This window comes from Dermacentor silvarum, chromosome 8 (genome assembly GCF_013339745.2).
Source record: "Dermacentor silvarum isolate Dsil-2018 chromosome 8, BIME_Dsil_1.4, whole genome shotgun sequence".
In the NCBI taxonomy this organism is placed as follows: domain Eukaryota; kingdom Metazoa; phylum Arthropoda; class Arachnida; order Ixodida; family Ixodidae; genus Dermacentor; species Dermacentor silvarum.
This window is the reverse complement of record NC_051161.1, coordinates 128,191,496-128,198,617: the sequence shown is the minus strand read 5'-3', so window position 1 is coordinate 128,198,617 and position 7,122 is coordinate 128,191,496. Positions and strand designations below refer to the sequence as shown.

At 43.4% G+C, this 7,122-nt stretch overlaps 1 protein-coding gene across 10 annotated transcripts in view; it reads right to left on the bottom strand.

The window, feature by feature from the left end:
• The window catches only part of LOC119461694 (mucin-2-like), a 303,059-nt gene that overhangs the window by 78,037 nt on the left and 217,900 nt on the right, over nt 1-7,122 (bottom strand). The gene's annotated exons all lie outside the window — the stretch shown is intronic.

The following is a 7,122-nucleotide window of genomic DNA, read 5'->3' as shown; positions in this document are numbered from 1 at the left end:
CCTGTTCTTATTCCAGTCTCCAAACGCTCAATTTATGTATCAGTCGGCGCAAGCCTCGGGCGGTAATCCGCAGCGCTGTTCGGACAGACCAATCAAATGCTCTCTTCGTTTATAGGAGGTCATTTTTGTTTGCTTCAAAATGAATGGCATTGCCTAAATTGAGCGCTTTTTTGTATCTAATTGGCGTACAGACGGTTAGGAGCACGCTGAAGTGGACAGGGATTCGGTGGGGCCGAGCCAGCGCAGTGAATGTAGATAACCGGAAGAGCAGGTTGGTGCCGGCGTCTGCGATTGGTCCGCTCCTCTTTGCTTAGCCAGTGGGGGCTGGTCGAAAATCGCAGCGGCGTGCAACGGGAGGTTAAGAATGACGCTAAACGGATCCTCAGGCAAGATGCGTTGGCAGAGCGATGTCGTATACGTGCCAAAAGCGCTCGATAACGTTACACTGCCCCGACAAGAAATGTCATTATACGCAAATAAATAGACGCTCCCTGCAGCTCCGAATCGCCAATGCCAGAGGGATCGGCGGACCGCCATCTATTCCTTTAGGAACGGGCAGTCTCCGGCTATCCCCCCAAGAAAGTTCAGTTTTGTTTCGCATATTGATGCACCTTCAACGCGTACGCGTCACTTGGACGCTTTGAGTTTTCGCGGTTTTGTGGCATCGCATGACAGACAGGCAAAGTAGGCGCAGCCCAAAGGAATGGTTGAGGGGCTAAAGGCGAAAAAGGCGTTGAATGAGAAATAAATATTTTTATTTTGTTCAGTCTGATCGTGCATAAGCAGTGTGTAGACGTCGTATGGGATAGGGAGTTTTCGCGGTTTTCGTGGCATCGCGTGACAGACAAGGGAAATGGGGGTGAGTGAGTGAGTGAAATAATTTTATTTAGGTCCAAAGAAGACGCAGGGGAGACCCCGTGTCACCCGGCTAGTCCCACATAGGGACCGCCAAGCCGAGCTTGACGGCATGATCGCGGGCACTCTGGACGGCCAGGGTTTGGTCGTTGAGTTCGGGGCTGCCCAAAAGCGCACCCCACCTATGCTCGCTGAAGGCGGAAAGGGGGGTGACCCGAAAATTCTTTCACCAATCGTGGTGGGCTGATTGCAGAATTGGAATAGAAATAGTTTGGAATACCGTTACGCTATAGCGGCCCTGAGTACAATAAGCCACCGGATGCTCCGGACTGGAGTGTTACACAAGGAAGCAGTGCTAGTGAGTTCTCATTCTGCGTGATTAAACAATACATCACGACCTAAAGCCTGTTATCTCTAGTTACAAAACCTTTACATATTCTTGCCTAATCAAACAGGGTAATGCGGATGATGAAGGTTTACTTATGGGTGTGCGGTCGTGCTGTAGTACTTCGCAGAGGACTAGCTTGTTGCGGCCCTTGAGGAACGGGTCCCTGAACAGGGCAACTGGTGACAGGTAGGCCTCGGACTCGGGGCCTCCATCCGGCCATTGGTAGGATAAAAGGGCGCAAAACGTCCATTCCGGGCAGTCTGCAAATGAATGAATCAATAAATGAAAGGAGGAATAGATAAACTACAGGATATGAGTGAGTGAGTGAGTGAGTGAGTGAGTGAGTGAGTGAGTGAGTGAGTGAATCGGGTCGTCGCTGGAGGATCACGTTTCAGAACGTAAGGGACCTTAACACTTACTGAAAGCATCGCAGAATATATGTGGAGCCTGGCGCAGAGCAGAAAAAGCAAGTATGACGCCATCCCTATCCGAGGATCTGTACAATATGTGCTGGCGCTATCTGAAGCTTGAGTGCTTGGCACTTGAGAGTGAAGTGTGGGAGGGGGTGTTCGATCTCGCTGTCGGGCGATGTGGCTTCCGCGCTGATGCCCGTGGCTTCTCTTAATCTTAGGTCACCTTCGCGTGTGCAGAGGGGTCTACGTGCAGCATTATTGCATCACGAAAAGCCATATTGGATATTGTGACGAGAGTGTCTATTCAAGGGCGTTTCGCCGTTGACGCAAAAGCTGAGCATCATTGTGCCATAAATTTATGCCCGATAGTTTCACAAGCTTTCACCATTATGCGTCTCTGTAATAAATGTGCGCTCTTTGCAACACCCTTCACATGGTAGTATCAAGCTTGCTCCAAGGGAATCCTCTTAGTTCTTATGCACTGAGCTGTGGTTTTCTGAGTAATAAGGTCTTTAACTAATATGTACACGTACTGCAGTTTGCGGAGACTTACACGTGAGCAACAAAAGCACTGGTGGTCAGTTCAACCATAGCGCACAACCATGGCCTCTGAGATCCGGCGTTTTCTTGGGCCTCTAACTGCCCGACTTACGAAGATTACCATTGCAATGGCGGGCGAAGTGCTCCTTAGGTGAATGCATAAAAGCCTTAGCAGTAACCCAGTCATTGTTGTTTAGCGGTCCCTTTTGTTTCGTTTGGCAGGAACAATCTTGCAAAAAAAAAAGAAAAACGTTATGAGCAACTTGTGGCACAAGAAAGTGCCACAAGATTCCGCTACCTCAAATACCGCTGTGGTTCCTGTATTCCGTATGTCGCAATACATCTACGCACAAGCTGTTGCTCTCTGATATTCATATCATTAATAAACAGAAAGAAGTAAGGTTATTTAATTTCTTGCATGAGATGCGAGAGAGAAGGTGAGGACGCAATTTAACAATAATGTTTTTATATTATCATGCAACGGTTATACCTCACAAGCTCATTGCGTTCTTCTCCTGCGATTGGGGCAAAGCCGGCACTGCTGCCTCTTTTCGCACTTATCACCTGCCTCTACTAGTTACCATCCATCGTTCCACTCAGTCATGTGACGAATTGTGTTATGGATATAATTTGATTTGTTTTTCCCGATTAGACAATAAATATAGAGTGCTGAAAATTTCATTGTCTCGGAAGCTTACGAGCGATATCGTACGGGGGTGTTGTGAAAATTTCATAACGAAAATTTTAGGTAGGGCTGTACACATATCAGGGTTGGCCCCATAGTTATAGCGGGAAAATAATAGAAACATCTTAAATATCATTATCTCTTGTCAAAATGCGTTGCGGCAAAGTGTCGCACCTCACTGCCTTCAACGAACTTTTTTTAGGGTAACCTTTAAACTAAACGTGGCCATTAAGCCATCTAGGTCTAGCCATTAAGCAATTAAGATTAAGTAACTAGGATATACATAGATAGGCAGCTAGATCTTCCAGCCAGCTATTGTCGTTATGGCTGGCACCAAAGGCCTTCTTTAAAAGTGCCTTCGAGCATATTTTTTCTTCTATCCTTTCACATACCTTCTGCGCGCTTCGGCTCGAAGTCCAGAGTCCTCGTCTTGGCGCGCGTTTTCTCCAGAGTTCCATCGACGAAAACGTAGGTGCAGAAGACAGCGTCGTCCGGCTGCTCCAGATCCAGGTAGCGTTGCAGCACCGCCGCCCTGTCCGTGGCCATGTTCGCGTCTGCGTCGCCCGAGTAGAGATGTCAAAATGCTGGCCGCTTCCGAGATAGGCCCTTAGGAGCCGAGTATCTTCCTGCATCAGCACCTGGCGCTATCGTCGCGCGATAACTAAGCGATAGCGGCTTCTTCGCTTTAAGGCGATGTTGGAGGGCGGTTAAAGGCTCATTCACACCGGCGACCGACAGTGGTCGCGCGGCCAAGTTGGTCGCAAAGCGATCAGTCGCAAATGGTCGCTTTTCTCGAAAAGAGACAATTTTGGGCCAGTCGCTCGCTGCTCGATTTTTTCAGTCGCATGACCGTGGTCGCAAAGCTGTTCACCCTTATAAAAATGACTATTGAAATGTTGTTGGCATATTGTTGAGGAATTGTTGACACAATATCCTTTCAATAATGTCTCAATAGTTATTGAACGTACACAACAATACCTCAACAATAAAGTTGTTGAGCGCTTCACAACAGTAAAGTCATTGACTAATTGTTGTTGACATATTGTTGAATAATGTTGAGTACTATTGAGAATTTTTGAGCAATATTGACATTAAATATATATCTGAAACACACACATGTAGACGTGTATGTGTTTTACACATATATATTGTTTTATTGTTCACTTAATCAACACTAAATATATAGAGTGTCACATAACTTGAACCAAATGCCTATCTCTCGAGTCGTAACTGGGGGAGCTTGTGGCAAGACGACGCTGCCGCAGGCGTTCCGCTTCGTTTGCCCTAAATTCAGGGTCGGCGGCTCTTCGCTGACGTTTCGCCTGGGCTTCGGAAGCCGTCACGCTAGAATCAGCATGCTAGAATCGGACGACAAGCTTCGCTTATTAGAATCGGACGACAAGCTTTGCTTACGTAAGATATGCCTTTGCTTACGTAAGATGCTTACGGCGACAAGCTTTGCTTTCAGATATATATTCAATGTCAATATTGCTCAACACTTCTCAATAATACTCAACATTATTCAACAATATGTCAACAACAATTAGTCAATGACTTTACTGTTGTGAAGCGCTCAACAACATTATTGTTGAGGTATTGTTGTGTACGTTCAATAACTATTGAGGCATTATTGAAAGGATATTGTGTCAACAATTCCTCAACAATATGCCAACAACATATCAATAGTCAGTACTCCATTTTCTCGACAGAGGAAGGGCTGTTAACTTTGTCTCTTGGGTCCCACATATGACAAGGGCAGTTCAAGGAAGCGTTACAGGTCCCCGTGCCCACAGGGGATATGTGCCATTGAACTTGGACCCTTTCTGCACTGCCTCCAGGATCGGCCCACATGAAACGGGTGCCATTGATCTTGGACCCTTTCTGCACTGCCTCCAGGATCGGCCCACTTTATCTGCCCCTGTATCTATCTGCCTTTTGAACGTCGCTATTGGAAATGACAAAACTTCAGCATAATAGAAGTTACAGCTTGAGTGATATTGTCAAGAAACATTGGGAAGAACTCGCAAGCAATATTTTTTGTAATTTGTTTGGAGAGTAACTAGCATGTGTAGTAAAGGGTTGGTGCCAGAGACCGCCTTTTTTCAAGTTTGACTGGTTGCTCGGATGATCTCGTTTTGTTCTCGCAACTTGTCATAGTGGTTTTTGATGTGTGGCAAAGCCAGTGTCAAGCAGACACCATTTACTATTTTGTTTGCTCATATGTTTTGTTTATATCAAGTACAATGCATTGCATGTACGGTACGCTATATTGCACTCTACGTCCATGCCACAGTTGTACTCGTGCCTACGGGTGACAAAATTTCATTTTCAACTTGCCGGCATGTTCTCGTTTTGATTGCCCGGATAACACCTTTGGCTTTTGGCTCAAGGTCACTTGAAGATCGCCGACAACGGGAGCTAAAAGCATTTCATGCTTAAAAGAGTAGGCAACCTTAAACTTTGACTTAGGTGTTTCTTTTTGGCACTCGCATCCCGGCGTCTGTGTTCTGTGCTTTGGTAAGCAGTAATAAGTGATTTCTGATCAATTATAATTATTCCAGACACTTCAGTAACTCAACTTGAACTAAGCTTATGCTTTGATATCATGTCTATAAAGAAACCGATGGATTTTGCGCTGTACTACTTTGTTTCTTTTTTTCCTGATTTATTTTTAATCTGGTCTCAGCTAATTAGTTATAATTATCCCAGACACTTCAGCAAGTCAGCTTGCAACAAAACTTATGCTTTGATATCATATCTATAATGAAAGTCATGAATTCTGAACTGAACCATTTTTTTTTCTATTTTTCTGATTTACTTGGATTGTATCCCCGGTCGTCTCAGCTAATTAATTCTAATTATTCCAGACACTTCAGTAACTCATAGCTAAACGTATGCTCCGATATCATATCTATAATGAAATTCGTGAATTTTGTACTGTACTATTTTTTTCGATTTATTTTCACCTCTTGATCATCTCAGGAGGTGAACCGGAAGTACTGTCCAAAGAACAAATGGCACTCGACGCTCCCGCCACTAAAAACTCCCGATACAGCTTTCTATTGCTCAATACGTGCAACTTAAAATTGATTTTTTTTCTTTTTCTTTTTTTTTCCGAGCGTGAAAGAAGCCCGCGAATACACGCAAAATTGCCGCACAACTAGCCGCTCGAGGCACTATGCGTGTATCCGCGGGCTTCTTTCACGCTCGGAAAAACACTTTTATGTACCACGTATTGGGCAACAGAAAGCTGTATCGGGAGTTTTTCCTGTTGCTCTATAAATTTCTGATTGACACTTTTCAGCTAAATATAATATCTGAGAAGCTAATTATTTATTATTAATTGATTAATAATTATTAATTTTAATGATTATCTAATTATTTATCTAATGAAAAAAAGTGAGTATCTGTAAGCGACGGCAAACAACATTACCTTGGTTCTGTCCAGCTACGTGGCACTTGCCTATATTTAAGTGTCGGTGCAAGAAAGTTGGGACACCCTCTATATACTGGGTGTTCAAAATTATAGGCTTTACGAAAATTTTTAAAAATCGCTTGTAGCAGGTAGCATAATTCTTATCACTTAGCTTGGTTATTCGAAGAAACGGACATTAGTAACACAAGAAATTGAAACTAATATTCTAATAATTAACAAAAAATGACTAATGAACTTCTTAGTTAATTATTTTGCGACACATATTGCAATATATGAATTGTAGCCGGTGAGTTTGCAAGACGCATCCACCTAAAATGAATTGCCAGTATAACACTAGTTTCGAGATATTATTGCCCAAAGTGTGGGACGAAATACAAGGGCGTTTTAGTTACTTTTGCGCTTCAATGTATAAAACAGCATTTTGGTAACAAATTCAGTGCATTTTTACGGCGAGTTTGATGGCGCATATCTCCAAACTGGTGTCACTCTGGAAATTCATTCCAAGTGGATACGCCTGACAAGCTCACCGGCTCAAATTCGTAAATCGCAATATGTGTCGTAAAGTAATAAAATAAGAAGTTAATTAGTGATTTCTTGTTAATTAGTTGAATGTATGTTTCGATTGCTCGTGCTACTAATGTCCGCCTCATCGATTAACCCAGCTCAATGATAAGAATTATGCTACCTGCCACAGGCGATTTCTAAAAATTCCGTAAGACTTAAAAATGACCACCCTGTATGTATATATATATATATATATATATATATATATATATATATATATATAGACACAAAATTGGAGCAC